The sequence below is a fragment of the Onthophagus taurus genome, chromosome 6 (assembly GCF_036711975.1).
Source record: "Onthophagus taurus isolate NC chromosome 6, IU_Otau_3.0, whole genome shotgun sequence".
NCBI lineage: Eukaryota > Metazoa > Arthropoda > Insecta > Coleoptera > Scarabaeidae > Onthophagus > Onthophagus taurus.
This window is the reverse complement of record NC_091971.1, coordinates 21522407-21538596: the sequence shown is the minus strand read 5'-3', so window position 1 is coordinate 21538596 and position 16190 is coordinate 21522407. Positions and strand designations below refer to the sequence as shown.

Here is a 16190-nt window from a genome sequence, read left to right as displayed (position 1 = left end):
TTCCAACTGTTTACCCATGTTTTTATTACAAATCGTGAAATCGGGGCAGATCCTAGCGAAATATCTGAGCACAAAAATAAATAAGCTATATGAGAAGTGGAAGCCATATTACCATTTTTCGTGGGATGCAATTTATTGAAATTTGACATATTATAAATGTGCTCACTAATTTATTGTTGATATGGATTGCGTTGGAATATACCTCGGCCGGGTAAGCAATTGACCTTACTTTAGTAAAGTAAACTCGTAATTTTGTTGTCTTTCTTAATGCTTACCGAGGTCACTTGTAACTGAGTCGGTTCCACTCGGTTACAAGCGAGTATACTTACCAACATACTCTCAGAACCTCGATTTAAGAGATTATGCAATTAATTCAATGTACTGCATTGAAAGATCACAGGGTTTTACTAGTTATTTATATGTAAGTCAGAAATGTTAAAAATCACTCTGTAGAATATTATTTTGCAGGTGACATAATCGCCAATGATTTAATTTCATTATATTATTAATTGTACCCTTATCGTGTTCAACTTGTGCAGCTCTGTTAGGTAGGAGTTAAGGAGGAGGTAAAAAATATGCTTAATATCTTTAATTCATGGAAGAAATTCATTTAGTGAAACTAGCTGGCATGTATTGTTAACATGATAGAGCTGTACACATAGGTTATATTTAACGTTTCTCCCAAAATGGTCTCGCTTTAGTCCCGTTCCCTGGATAGGCAAATCTCCTCATCTGACCCCGTTAGATTTTTCTTTATGGGAATGGATAAAAAGTGAAGTCAACTGCAAAATAAAATTCGTTGAAAATTAGTCACTCAAAAACGCTGCTCTTTTATAAAAGAACAACGAGACCAGCATCGTAAAGAGTTATCAAAGGGTGTAAGACAGCTTAGAGGTATGTTTCTCATGCTATTTGTGTCCACCCATCTTTTTCGGAAGGTTCGTTAATCTGACATGTTGCCGACGTGGGTGAAGTAACTTAGAAAATATCTTGTAAAAGTAAAAGGCAACACACTCCAATAGAGTTATATTTTCCACTGTTTCCTTCCAGAGTACTTCACTTTGACCAGCAACCTCTTGATCTCTTGAAGAATCATAGTTCAAGTAGTCGTAACATGGTAATCAACATCACCTGCTGAATGTTTTACTTTAGATGTAGATTTAACATATTTTTTATACTCATACACGCAAGTCTGTGTATTCTGTTTAGTGTAGTAGTGGTAATTGTAATATTTTTGTAATTTGTATTTAGAATAATTCTCAGATATTTAACTTCTTTCATCATGCACTTCTTCTGGGTACTGGGATTTTGGGATTACCAGCATTTCGCAGTGCAGCAAAAAAAGTTTACTCTGTCTTTTTTACGGACAACACTGCCTATCATATAATTTTATATATTGAGCGCTATCTCTGTCAATTATAAGATAGTGAGCATAGCCGATTGTGAAGATGTTGGCATTTTTGAAGCGTTTAATCAGTCTACCCACAGTAAGGTTCTACAAACGAGCTAACTACATCATTGAGGGATACATCTGGTTACAGCCCTATTGATAGCGATGTAAGGTCTCTTTCTGATCGTTAGGTGAAATTTTGGGTTAATTAAGAAAAATACATTTATAACTGTTAGTATTAATTTTATTAAACAGAAATAGGAACATATCCAACCACAAAACGTAGGACGATTTTTGTATACCCTGAAACTTCAACGTGTTTTTAACAAAGGTAGATTAAGAAATGTTGATTGAGATCTAACGATCTATGTGAAAGGTAGACATCCCTTATGTGACGGTCACATAGCCTTTCCTTTTCAACAAAAATGAGGAAAGATTAATTGGCCTGAAAAGCTTTGGAAGAAGGTAATTTTGCTTACGCGATTTCAGTATGAAGTTCAACACAATGTCACACCAACTAGTTGGAATGTAGCAAAACGGCAGGTACCCCTGAAAGATTCCCTTTAGGTGAGATCTTGGGCTCAAGGGCTCTGAAAGGCCAATTGTTCGCTGAATAACTATAGAGTCCCATTAGAAAATGTAAGTTTTCGAAAAGATTGTCGATGTAACAAACGTTTCGCTTCTTTAGTGAGCTGACTTGTCGTTATGTTTCTGAAACGAGAATTATTTTTAACTTCTATAGTTAACTCCTATTGTAGTCGCATCTGTTGAAGTATAATCTAGAGCTTATAGTTTTATAGAAAACTATTCTAAATTCCCTCTTGAAGATACTAAACTTTACGCAACATCAATGGTTGGCATTTTCAACTTCCAGTGGAGTGAATAGACGTTTTTATAAGAAGTTATTAATTATTCGGATATACTAGTTCAAAATTCCAAAATGTCGCTGATAGGATGGGTTAAAACTTGTCTAGGAGAATTCCAGCAGTTGCGCTTAAAGTTTGTCTTGATCATTTTAATATCTCGGAAGCAATTTTCAGTGATTAAAACTGATGTTAAAACTTAAAAACGATATCGCTAATTATAGTAAATGCTGTAAAATCAATAGAATTATTTTATATGTTCAATTTCAATGTTCATTATTTATACTAGTCGTTGAACAACATTATTCATATTGATAAAATTTGTAAATCATTAAACCAAAACTATTTTACACTTTAATAATTGCAGAAGTATATTGCCCTGTAGGACTGCATTCTTTGAAAAAGCCTGCTGCATAGGTTCGTTTGTATTTTGTAACAATATGCTTTGTGAAAATATTTACAACTCCCAACAGGGATTCTTATTTCATAGCTCTTAATTTTTGAAAAACATGGCTTATACATTTGTTTTTGGTGTTTTGTAAAAATATCATAAGGATTATGATGACTATACAGGACTATACATATAATATAGGCTAGTACCATTTATTAAAACTATTACATTTATCATTAGTTGTGAAAAAAAACACGAACTGGTGAATTGATAAAAAAATAAAATACGAAAATTAGAAGAAAACAAATTAGGAAAAACATTAGGAGACGATATACAAATCTGGAAAAGGTAAACAAGTATATGAATAACTTTTTAAATGAAAGTAAAATAACACTAATAAGCGAACAATGCTTGATTTTCACGACTTCCTTTCCCAATCCATAATACGAAATTATTGTGTACTTCCTATTAAAGATAAAAACTCATATAATGTTACTAACAACATACTAGAACTAATTCGTGAATAAATGTGGCTATATTACAAAAAACAAAATTAAATCGAGGTAACAACAAAGTCCAATATTTATTTTGAAAATATCAACATGGTCGCTTGTTAGATGTGTACAAAGAAATAGAAAATGATTATGGAAGAATACATTGGAAATTGTACATAGAATAATAGGGACATATAACCCAACAAAATAACCCGCAATAAAACATAAAAAGACTATATTTATACAACAAATTGGAAAAATGCGTGACAATTTTTAAACCTAGATCCAGACATCAATTTGGAATATCTATTTACTATATTCATTTTTAGACATCAACAAAGATTTCGATACCATTTGGTACAAATAGCTAAACAAATAGCTATTTGATAGTTTATGATAACTTTCACAAATAACTTAAAAAAAACGATAACCTTTTCTAAATCGATGATAACTTTATAAAATGTAATGTGTGGGTTGTGATCAATAATTATTTTTAGAAAAATCGATTCTTCCTTAAAATATGAAAAAAAATTTTACGAAATCAAGTTTTAACGGTATTTTTAAATAATCAAAGAAAATTAATAACTTATTAGAGAGTTAAAAATTTGGCTAACGATTGTAACGTATTAACTCAAAAAGCAATTGTAATTTTTGAAAACGATATATTTCCTTGAAAAGCTGATACAATGTTTAATAGTTCAATATAAATATCATAAGAAATCAATTTTATATGATTTTTTTTAAAATGAGATAACTTTGTAATCCGACAAATGTGTACGTTAAATTTAACTATTACTACTTTCTTGGGAAGTAAAGCTTTTCTAAAACATAGAAACATTATTGGTGCCCTTATTGTTACTTGGTATATTACGTAACAATTACTGATGTTTCTAAAAAACTGAAAGTGAATTAGAATTAAAATGTGGGTTTTAACAATGATTTGAGATTTTTTTTGCAGAAATACTGTTATTTTACGAAAACTGTCGAATTATTACATCAAAACCTCATATAAATATAATAGTACGATTCAACAATAAAATAAAATTTGTCTATCTTCAATGTGAATAATTATAGCGTATCTTGTTGGAATTAAGTATTGCTGTTACGATATTTTAGAAGTGCAAAGGAATCTATACTTCTGCTTGGTGTATCTATTTAGGCATAGTTGTCAATCTATATCTTAATATCATCTTCATCATCATGAAGGATGGGCAACTTTTTAGAACCTTGATGTATGAGCACTTTATATCTAAAAGGTGCCACCACGTAACATAGGAGTGTTATCTTAATTTTAACCTACCTACATAGTTTTAACCTGCAGGTAGCTAAATTCTGCACAAAAAGAAATATTAACGATATGCTGCCTAGATGATGTATCTTGAACAAAAAAACAAGCTTCCATTTTATTAGGTTGATTGTAGGTTTTTTGGTTTTAATGTTCGCATTCTCATTGAGTGCTGGTGAGACTTTTAATTTTTCAATCGAGTTCCTCTTATACCATTGAAGCAACGTATTACGTCCGTAAGAGTTTAATTACATAGAAAGAGATGTGAAAGGCGGTAATATCGCTTTGGGGTGATGCAATCAAAAATTGTATATTTTATTGAATAAATACTTGCTAAGCTTATTGCCGTGCGGATATGTCTCCTCTCTATGGAAAATAACACTTTAACTGAAATCGTAGCACTGCAAAATACTGAGGTACCAGTGCTGAATCCGAGCTAGGTACCAGTTGAAGCTGATTTATCAAATAAGATTTCAGCAACAGTAAATGTGCACTTGATCCAAAATTACTGCACTTTTTTAACACAATGAAATGATATCAGCTTGATATAACAAATTGATGCTAATGGACTGATCATATACAGAACCGTGTTGGAGATTTTAACTTTTAATCAGACATGTATGCCTGAATAGAGCGTATTCAAATGTATTCGATCGAAAATCCGCAGTACAGCGATAAAAAACAGTGATATAGACCTGTAATTCGCAATCTGAGCACGATTACATTTTTCAACATTAAGTAAAGGTATGACTTCAAGAATCAAGTTGAAAATCGTCAGTAACGATGAGGCTAGAATTGTTACAGAGTATTTTAACATCAATTATCTTCAGAAGTAAGAGTGTTCTTTACATGCTTCAGCGCATTCTCCTAATCCTCTTACAGACAAAAACATTTACCGACAAATGATGTCATGAGTCGGAGATGTCTGGTTCAAGGAATGCGGGATCCGACAACATGATCCTATTACCGATGCTTTTAGTCTGCTATTGGAAGATTTAGTCAGATTTAGTCACTGTTACAGGTGGGGTGTAATGAATGAGCATTCGTATCTTACAGAGTTCTTCTTCGTGAAAGTGTGAACTCCTGGTATGTTGTACCATTATTCCATTTGTTGAGATATGGAATGGAAAGCAACCCAAACATAATGAGAACAAGATAACCGCACATTATTTTAGCTTCTCGGGATTGAAATGCAAATTTTCAATGAGGTATATAAAATCCATGCTATCCACAAATGTTAAAGTCGCTCATAAAACTCACAAATCAGGTTAAATAGTTGCATAACCACACGTGCAATTCACAAGAGACATTCTGTTCTAATTTAAGTGTTATTGATGATTTGACTTCTCAATTCAAACAAATATCAGAAAGACCTCACTTAAAATTACCAGTTTTATAAATTTACTAATATCAATGAGATTTAGATGTATGTAACCTTGTATATGAGATTAAATATTAAATAATAATATAATAATATTTGTTCTTTTATAATTTCTTCTACCTGCTTTTTTTTGATAGCTGGTTTCCTTTTTAAACTAGTCGAATAGATCTGTGCCATTGCTATGATGGCTACCATCTAAGACCTCCACTGAGTGTATAATCTCTCTGAAAAAGGAACCAAATTAGAGGTTTCCATGTATTTTTAAGATCAGATATATTCCCAAATAGGTGATATTAAGGGAACGTAGAGATGGACAATAAGTTTTTCTCAAAGAGTTTGAAAACGTTGTGTTTTGGGACATTATCTCAGTATAATTACTAAGAGGTGTCTAATATCTGGATACATATTCTGATCCATATTTTTTCATTGAAGCGCAAATACCCTACTCCTGCAGCTTCAAATAACCCCTTCATCATTACAGCTTCTCATTTTTCAAGAAAATGATATTAATTTGAGTTGTGTTAATGAAGGAATTTGCTGAAGAATCGAGAAAAATAGATATACTTTCACAATTATTGCATCTTTTAATTTTTGGTTGTTAACAATTTAGTGACAGAAAAAATTTCAACACCGAATTGATACACAAATAGGAAAAGCAAACCATAATGAATTAAACAGTAGTACGCCCACATTTAATGAGTCAAATGATAGTATTAAATTACTAATTGCCCAATTACCACAATCCGTGTGTGAATTTTAGTGTTGGTGAAAATTAGAGATACGGTTAAATCAAAGAGATAGAAAATAAAATATTTTCACAAAGCTAAACTACACAAACACTAGTTTAAGTAGCAAGAGTTTTACAAAAAAGTTTGCTTGTATGATTAATAACCATTAATAATATGTCATCTTGAAATTTTCTGCTTAAACTTTTTAATTCATAAATTAAAACATATTTTTTTAGTTAAGAATCTAAATTAAACGCTAAAGAACATTTTAAACAATTATATAATAAATTCATTCTTGAATATATTTATAGTGGACATGTGGCAAATATCAATATTATACAGAAATTTTCCTTGGTGTTCTACATTCTACAACAAAACTTGTTTTGGATCCTAGTCAAAGATCGCTTAGCGACACAAAATGATTATGAAACATCGGTTCTATTTCTAATAATTAAATGTTTTAAAGAAATTGAAATGGAAAACAGAGTTGTCCTGAAGCAGCAAATGTTATTGAATCCCATTTTTATGATGATGATTTATTGAGGTTTTAATAATATGAAAATAGCAACCAGAATTTGCCTAGATATTTACACCATTATTGTTAAACAAATAATGCGAAACTTTGGTTATAAAAACTAACTTCATATCAAAGATTACCGTTAAACTGATTTTCAGATGTATTGAAAACATCAATTGAGGAAAGTCAAATGAGCAATGGATATCATTCAGTTATTTAATGTCTGGAGGTATAAATCCAATAAATATTTTAAGTGACAAGAACCAGATTGAACATATAATAAGAACATTAACAGAAAAATAGATACGATTTCAAATAATTTTTCCCCAAATTAAATTCAATCCATTAAAAATTCAATTACGATTGAAAACCCTACATCAGCAATACTAGATATTTTCTGGAAAATCTTCTGTTAAAAAGTTACACGTGTGTGTGTTAAATATTTTTAGCTTTACAGAGAGTTATGCAACCTAAAATAGGAATTTTACATATTGAACATGAATAATGGAAAACATTTTGTAACATATTGTAAATAAAAATTGTACTGGTATAAGAATTAACTGGAAATGAGTCATATGGGTTATGAAACAGTAATTTACCCCTACAAATTTTGTTCCTAATACCACCGTATTAGTTATTCTTGAGAACAGATGATCACGAAATCAACATTTATTATAATTAATACATTTCTGAATAAGTTAGCACATGGAATATTTGGCTGTACTGTAGTAACCAAACAAATAGTAACAACTAAACATACTATTAAAAGAAAGTGATTTTGTTTTAATAAAAGAATTATTCTAGTAAAGCATTGCAATAAGAACTGTGTCAGTACGACAAAGCAATAGTGTCACAAAACCATTTCCCCTTTGTCAATAAGTTATTGAATTTTTGCGAGACGCTTTCAACTCGGGGTTAAAATTACTTTAATTGAATTTTATAGATTTTAAAAGGTTCGACATTTTGCTGATGTGATTTATCATTGAGTGGATTTTCATTTTGACGTGAAAATATCAGTGAAAATATTAAAACAATAAAGAGTTCTTTTAACGAGTGGATACTGTGAGAATATCTAAGGTATCGAAGGTTATTTCAATGTAGTAAGTAATACACAATACATAATTTTTTCCCATTTTCCTAAATTGCTCGTGGTGACAATGTACTTGTCAGCTATTATAGATAAATATAGCACGTTACAATTTTTAAATTGTTAACCAACACTATTGTGAAAAGTGTCAAATTTTTCTACCCACCTTTCATCAACTTCTACTTTTCTGTTTTTCCACTTATTCAGTTTTTCCAGATTTAAATAGAAATTGACTCTGCAAATTTCTTCATACAAAAGGTTCTTATCAATAGATACATCTCCCTCTTAATTCGTTGTGTATTCCATTATTGAAACATCTTCTACACTTCATAAGAGTCCAACTTAATGGAATGAGATCTGCAAAATAAGATTAAAAAAGCGTTTTACTTCGATTGCAAAATTAACTCCTAATTTCTGGATTAGTTTCTTCAACCAGTGCTATATTGTAAAATAAAATTAAAAGTATTTGCCACAAACTTCCGCAGTCGAGAAATGTTACCAACTTTAATTTGTTTTATGGAATAATGATGTCTGATTGTGCACAAAATACAGAAAAAGTTTTGACAATTAGATATATTTCTAAACTGAAAAGTATTTTTTTGTATTCCATATCAGCTTCTTCACACAATCCTTTCGGACTTACTACTCGGACTGTGAAGCGCCTCAAATGTAAATATATCGTCGACATGATGACTTCCAAATCAATTGTCATAGAACTAGAAGCCGTATTGTTGGCATATTTTTCATCAAAATTTTCTATTATCTACCGACATCGTAAAACTTAAAGTGATACTAAGTGAATTCTTTGCAAAAAAATCTATTAGGGCATGGAGGATTATGTTGTTCCTTGCCCTCTTTATTTATATTTTTCTCAAAAAATCTAACAGAACTGAAGAAATTTCCAGAGATCATGCACCAGCTTGTACACACGTAAACACTAACCCTGTTCTTTGTCGAAAAAATTAACTAACATGCCTGGTGAAACTCCAGATCCTTTTAAGCAACAAAGTATTGTACAACTAGCTAACGTCCAATTGCGATAGACACCAAGGCATTTATTGTAATATGTGTTTTAACAACTGAAGCATATTTGACTTATAATATATTACGTGCACTTAAGAGGTAACCCCAGATCGATCATGTGCCAGGCTCTGATATATGCAGATGATGTAATCCTCATCGCAGACTCGGAGAGGATATTGCAACAGGATATTGCAACTTGAGTGGTCAAAAACTCTAAATGGGAGGGTCATGATGTTGAACAAGGTGAAGAGTCAAGTTATGGTGGTGACGAGGATAGACGAACTGGTGGATAACATCCACATCGAATGCGATGGTCAACTTCTTACCTAGGTCAGCAGCTATCAATATCTGGACAAGACAAACCACCAGACGGGCAAGCTTACTGAAGAGGTCAGGAACAGAGTGGACAAGACTACCAAGGCTTACTATGCCCTGAGTTGTTGTGTGTTTGGAGGATTTACTAAACCGGAGGCCCAACACAAGGGTTTATAAAGCGGCCATTGAACCATTGAGCGTCATAGTTGTAGCTAGCATTTTAGATAATAGAGTATTGTATATGTATTATCAAATTACCTTTTTTAGTATCTAAGTTACTTATTATTATTATTTTTTTATTATTATCGAGGTTGTAATGTGAAAAACGGTAATAAAAAAAAGCTGCAAATACTCGCGAAATAAAATACATAGAATAAAATAGAAGTTACATGTTACCATGATTATAAAAAACAATTAATTATTTATATTTTCTAAATAACAACATTGCTGTAACAATTCAACGAACGAAATACTCGTTATTTTTAGTAATCAAAATATGTAATACAATATAATATTATATTGTAACAAAAACTTAATAAATCAATTCATATGTGGTATATGCTCCACATATACTTATCTATGGCCGTGAAAACATGACCGCAAATAGAAGGGACATCAGTATGGATAATGCGGTAAAAATGAAATGATTCCAGAGATTCTTGCAGGAGAGACACTACGGGACAGAGTACAGAACAGCTGTATTCAAGAAGAGCTCAATATGCAGCCGATCGAAAGGATGACACAAATTGCGGCCAGCCAAGGGAAGACTATGTAGCAGCTCAAAGGTTTTGCTGGGGAAAAGGAAACCTTTAGAAGATGGATTCGAGGCCATCATGTTGGGAAACAGAAAGAAGAAGTTTATAACTAACTAGCATAGTTTTATAGATAATGAATCCAAAGAGGAAGGTGGACGAAATTGCAGGAGAAGAAACTGAACATAGAGAAGAAATATCAAGAGAAGGATTATGCTATATTAAAATAGCCAAAGATTTAAAAGAATAAAAATGAAGGAATAAGAACAGAGAATATAACAATTTATTTGTCTGGTGTGTAGGGAATCGTACTATACAAGAATACCGCTCTTGATTGTGGGCTGCCATTCTTCACAGAAGATAGCAACTAAAACCCTTGAGTATGATGTAAATCATCAATATTTGGTTAAGGAGATTTATAGAAACGAAATCAAAGCAGTGTTTTTGACTTACTATGCTCGACAGACTTATGCAGTGTGTCTATGGTTACCAATTATTTTAAACAGTTCTCTAAGTGTCAAAAACTGATTCAGTAAAGCTTGTTGTTTCTTAAGCAATTATTTAAACTATTCTTACATCACTTTTGGGTTAATTTTTGTTTATTACTTTTATTTGTTTTCGCTGTTAATTTATTAAAATGATAAATTTAACCGAGCATACACCGAAATTCTGTGTATGATTAAAGTTGGGGATCAAACTAGAACTCAAAAAGAAGTAACTGATCTTTCAATGTAACATATCCTACCCACCCATTAGCCAAAAAACTATAAACCGAATTTTCACTATTTTTAAAAATCATGGGCATGTATGAGATTTCTCGAAGTCTGGTCGACCAAATGTTTTAGACGAGGTTCAACAAAACGTTGTTATGGCTGGGCGAGAGAACTCTCATGTTACGGTTGGGTCGAATCTGGCCCAATAGTAAAACAACGATTCACAAAATATTAAAAACCACTAAATACCATCCCTATAAGGTAAACCTTATTCATGAGCTCAATGAAGATGATTTTGATATGAGAACGCAATTTTGTGAGCAGTTGCAACAATTTTGTAACGACGACGAAGACTTTGTCAAAAACATATTTTTTTCCGATGAGGCAACATTTACATTGAGTGGAAAAATTGGAAGAATGATCCTCTTCTTCCAATCCATCGATTGGAAAATAATTGATTTAAATATGCTCGAACAAGAACTGCAAAGTGTGGTGGCGCGCCATCTTGTTGGAAGAACAACTGCCGTTGAAATCGAGTTGGGTCAACATTATGGGGAAATTTGGCCGTTGTGGAAGGAATGAGATCGTTTTATAGAAAATCTAAATATCTCTCTCCAGTTAAGGTTCCCTAAAAAAAGTATTCCGCACCATACGTTAATTTTCTGCGGATATTGAGTGTGCAATTCTCTTGCCCAATGTGGATTTTAGGTAGCCTAATATCGACAATTTTGCCTGTTTACTTGTCCACTCAATGTAATAAGTGGCTAATTGAGTGGCTTGCAAGATCATCTGATTTGACTCACTCATATCTAAATATCTAAATCTTCCTTTGGGGTAAAGTTTACACTACTACTTTGGATGAATTAAAACTAAGAATCCTGTTTACTGACTGTTAGCCATGGCTATTACTATTTTTGTCACCTCATACAAAAATTTAAACCTTTAGACCCGTTTTAGGGATTTTTTCATAAACCGTTTATTATGATTTTATCGCCTATATCCGCTACTTTACGGACCCACTGAATAATGCAAATTGGCAAAAATACTTCTAATCTTTAGAATTGATTTGAATAGTAATGATAGTGGCATAGATTTGTTTCATATCATAGTCACAACAAATTTTTGCTGCTACAAACTCTGCAATTTGACAATATAGAATATAAAGCGCAACTCAAAGAGGTTGGCAAATAGGTACTAATTAGAGGCATTCACAGGACATATGGTATTCGCTCTTGTTGACGCAAAAAATTATTATTGTCTGAACATGGAAGTTTACTTTGGAATACAGCCAGTAGAAACTTTCCAAAAAGTAACAAACCAGAAAGTATAGTTAAAGGTTTGATTGAGCCACCCTGGAACACAACACAATGTTGCATTCGATATTGGGTTTACCAGTTATCTACCAATTATCACCCTACTCACCATGTGCTTTTCTAAACATGCAAAATACAGCTGTTCGCAGTTCAATGATATCTGTTTTTTACTTTACAGGAGGATGATGCTATAGTTGAAGAATCCGGTGACAAAATTGCTAGTTGACATCTTGAAAGAAACAGCCGTTGTTGGCTTTTAATTTTGTTTTTTACATGATTGAATATAGCAGAAGTTTATTTAAGTTGCATCTAAAGCCAATACGCAAAATCTTAACTTGAAACGGCCTTTATTTTTGAAAGTACTTGGTGAATTCCGAAATCGGCGAATACAAAACCTTAATTTACGCCGAAGTCTACACAAGAATTAGATAGCAATATGTTATGAACCTCAGTCTAAATGACACAGAACAATTGCCTAGTTAATGTTCTATTTGTCCAAGGAACAAGGACTGTAGGATATTTTACAACTGTATCCGATGCGATATTCCACTGTGCTTAAAGCATGCATTGCTGTGAAATTGCGCCAATTAATTAAGTAACAAAACTTAAGTCTATTTTTGTTTTGTTTTTTAGACTTTCTATTTACAATTCATCTAAGTTCATATTAAATTATTATGTTAAAAAATTGTATGTCTAATAATACTGGTCTTTGTTTCTTTTTGACAGTAGAGTTGATGTTGACCATTATGTATATAAAATTACGTCAAAATAGGCCATTAAGATTAATTTAATAGAGAACACCGCTTCCGTAGAAAGTGGTTCTTTCAACTAGATGATTCATCAAAAAGTTTTTAAGATCTGATTTTGTAAGAATTACAAAATGTGATATAAATTTTTTAAATCTGCAAAATCTACTTAACGATGTTTAAAATGAACCTAAACATGATTTCTCTTCTTTGCTGTTGCAAATTTTTAACAAGGTAGATAATGAGAAAGAGACGGACGGAAAAAGGTAGAACGGAGGTCGCAGACACCTGCAGATAATTACAAGCCATCCGACCAACCAGCCAGCCAGCGAACTCTCGACTCTCTCAAACCGTACACCACAAGTACAAAAAAAAGAGAACGGTTAATTAGCAATATAGATCGTGACTATAAATATATCCGTGTACACAACACCTGTACACGCACACAAAGGAACATCTCCTCCGATCCGTAGCGCGCCCCCACTTTTCCTTGTAGTTAATAAGTTGGGGCAGAGGGGGTTCTGGCGTTCTTTTAATTATAGAGGGCGCTTCCGGCGATGGCGGCGTCGGCGTCGGCCATTAGTGATAGCCGACGGTCACTTGTTTCACTTATTCATTATTCGAAGCCCAATTAGAAGCGGAAACAGGACCGAATCCTTCAAGCCTACGTTTTGAGAACCTCAGGCAATACCTTTGGCCAGTGGTCTTTAAAACGTGGAGTACGCCCTCGGGTTCGATACTAATGAGGATCTGGATACATTAAAAATTTGCGACTTTTTCGCAACAAAACACAACAATTCTATTGTAGGTTTTAAGCTTTTTATTTCGCTTTATCTTTTCAAGTGTTATTTTGAGAGAAGTGGTACTAAGCTTATAGGGTTTGGTATTTCGGTGTTTCTCGAAGTTTAATTAACCCAAAACGCGTTTCGTCATCAATTTTCTCGCTCCTTCTCGACAATTCGTATACAGGAAGTGTCGTCGTCGGCGTACAATATCATGTAGAACAACAATTAAAAGATAATAACAGCAGACGTGACAAGAGTTGGGTATTAACCGTTTTGAGAGGGAAGAGGATGAAATAATATCAATTACCGAAACTCGCTGTTTGGTCTAATAGAGTAGAAAGGGGAGGGATGGAGAGAGGAAGAATCCAGAAATTGGAATTTCTCTCTCGTCGTGTTTGCTTTCAATTAGATCGGCTAAACGTGTCGATATATCCCGACTCTGTTTTCCTACGCTGCGTCAAATATTCCTTATTTGTTTTTATTACCACCACTTTTGTAATACCACTACTAATAATACCATGATTCATTCATTATCTTAATATTAACACAAGTTAATTAACTCAAATTATTTACACTTTTCTTTCTTTTATTTTCAGATATTTATACGCAATTGGACAGAAACAGTCAAACATCATCATCATCATCACTGACTTCAACGACCGGTCTTTACCATCTACCAAGATTCTGCGATTATTGGTCGGCGAATCTTCGCCAATAGAATAAGAAAAATCAATTTATAATCGATGAGAGTCAGGTATTCGTAGGACAACGAATAAAAATGTGAGAGAAACTTGAATTTAAAAACGGGGTAAAAGTAAAAGTGTAAATTCTATTTTTCTGTGACGCGAAAAAAATTTAATTTCGTTTTTGTAAAAAAATTACGTGAAACACTGTGGTCCAAAGAGAAGCGAAAAAAAAAGTAAGAGACAATCGGGGTGACGTCGGAAGTTTTAATAATTATTAAATAAAAATTAAATTAAAAGAAAATGAGTTGTGGCTGTAAATATTTTGTAAATATTATTATGTATAATATTCAAGATTAAGAAAATGGTTCAATTATTATAATAACTTTATTATTATTAATTAATTATTATTAAACGACATCATAATTTGTCATTTACTGTGAAATTTCTGTCGATATAGTATAAAATAGTAACTAAACTGAACCGCATCTTTTCTGTTACTCAAATCCATGTTGTTACTCTATTATTAATTATAGAGATAATTGTTACAAATTTTTCTCTGGTTATCATCAGCGCGTATAACTTTTTAACATTCAATCCCGTACAATCATAATAAAAGAAATAAAATAATCGCTCGTGGAACTCATTTAATAATTTAGAAACACTCTCAATGTTGAAAAAAATTGCTCAAAAAAAATATTTCCACGAGCGATTTAATTCGCAAACCTCTATTCGATGTGTGAAACTTTACGATTGTCAAGACATGGTTTAAAAAAATCAATAAAAAAATAATTTTAAACATTAACAACATTTGTTTTATTTATTAATCTGATGAAATTGAAATTTTTACAAAATTGTATTAAAAATAGGATGAGGTAATAAAGAACGAACGCATGGAGTCCCAAATGTTCTCGTGCGTTAAATAGCCGTCATAAAACGGCGATTCTACGGTCAGATTGGAGTTTTTAATATGGTTCATATCCAGGTTTGATGGGGTCCGAGCCCGACCCTTGTTCAATTTCGAAAGGGCGCTTTAATTGCCAAAATGGCATAAAGAACGAAAGATATTGCAACGGTCTCTCGCGGTCTCCGATGGAAACGCGAACGAATCCTAAATCCCTTTTAACGTTTTTAATTTAAGACTTGCCCGTTATTTCAAAAAACCACCCTCTTAATAACCCAGAAAAAAAAGAAATTAAAAAAGAATATTAAAAAATAGCGCCGGAACGATTCGACGAAACCTGTTCCTTTTTCCTCTAAACAAAATTTAATTTGCACACGAGAAATAAATAATTGTCCCTTTCTTTAATTACCCGGGTTAATGAGTTTCCATCGCGTTCCAACTCGTCGTTCGAACGGAACGATATCAATTTAAAGATTTCCGATTAAAGAATAAATGGAACAAATTAAAATCGTTACGAAGCAGCCAGGAAACACACGGTCTCTTAATTCGTGCACTTATCGATAATGAGTTACTTATATTAAACGAAATGACTACGCATATTAAATGGAGGGAGCCTTCGGTATTGCTACGAGACCCAACAACCAGTTCGTGACGATATGAATCTCGTTGATTAATGCTGTATATAGAATATAGTATGCGGACTCTTATCGGTTTGACTGATGATTGTTATAACGGATGAAATAAATAAAGAAATATATACAAATAAAAAAAAAGTGTTGGTATATATTTTTAGAGATAGCATAAAATATGTTTTAAACAT

General features: G+C 32.4%; 1 protein-coding gene across 1 annotated transcript in view; it reads left to right on the top strand.

Annotated features, from left to right (window-relative positions):
- The window catches only part of LOC111422683 (LIM domain only protein 3), a 284619-nt gene extending 269358 nt beyond the window's left edge, over positions 1-15261 (top strand). Inside the window, exon 7 of the mRNA XM_071196487.1 lies at positions 14380-15261. The gene's annotated coding sequence lies outside the window, so the exon portion shown is untranslated. The remainder of the gene's footprint in view (positions 1-14379) is intronic.
- Positions 15262-16190: the final 929 nt, after the last annotated feature.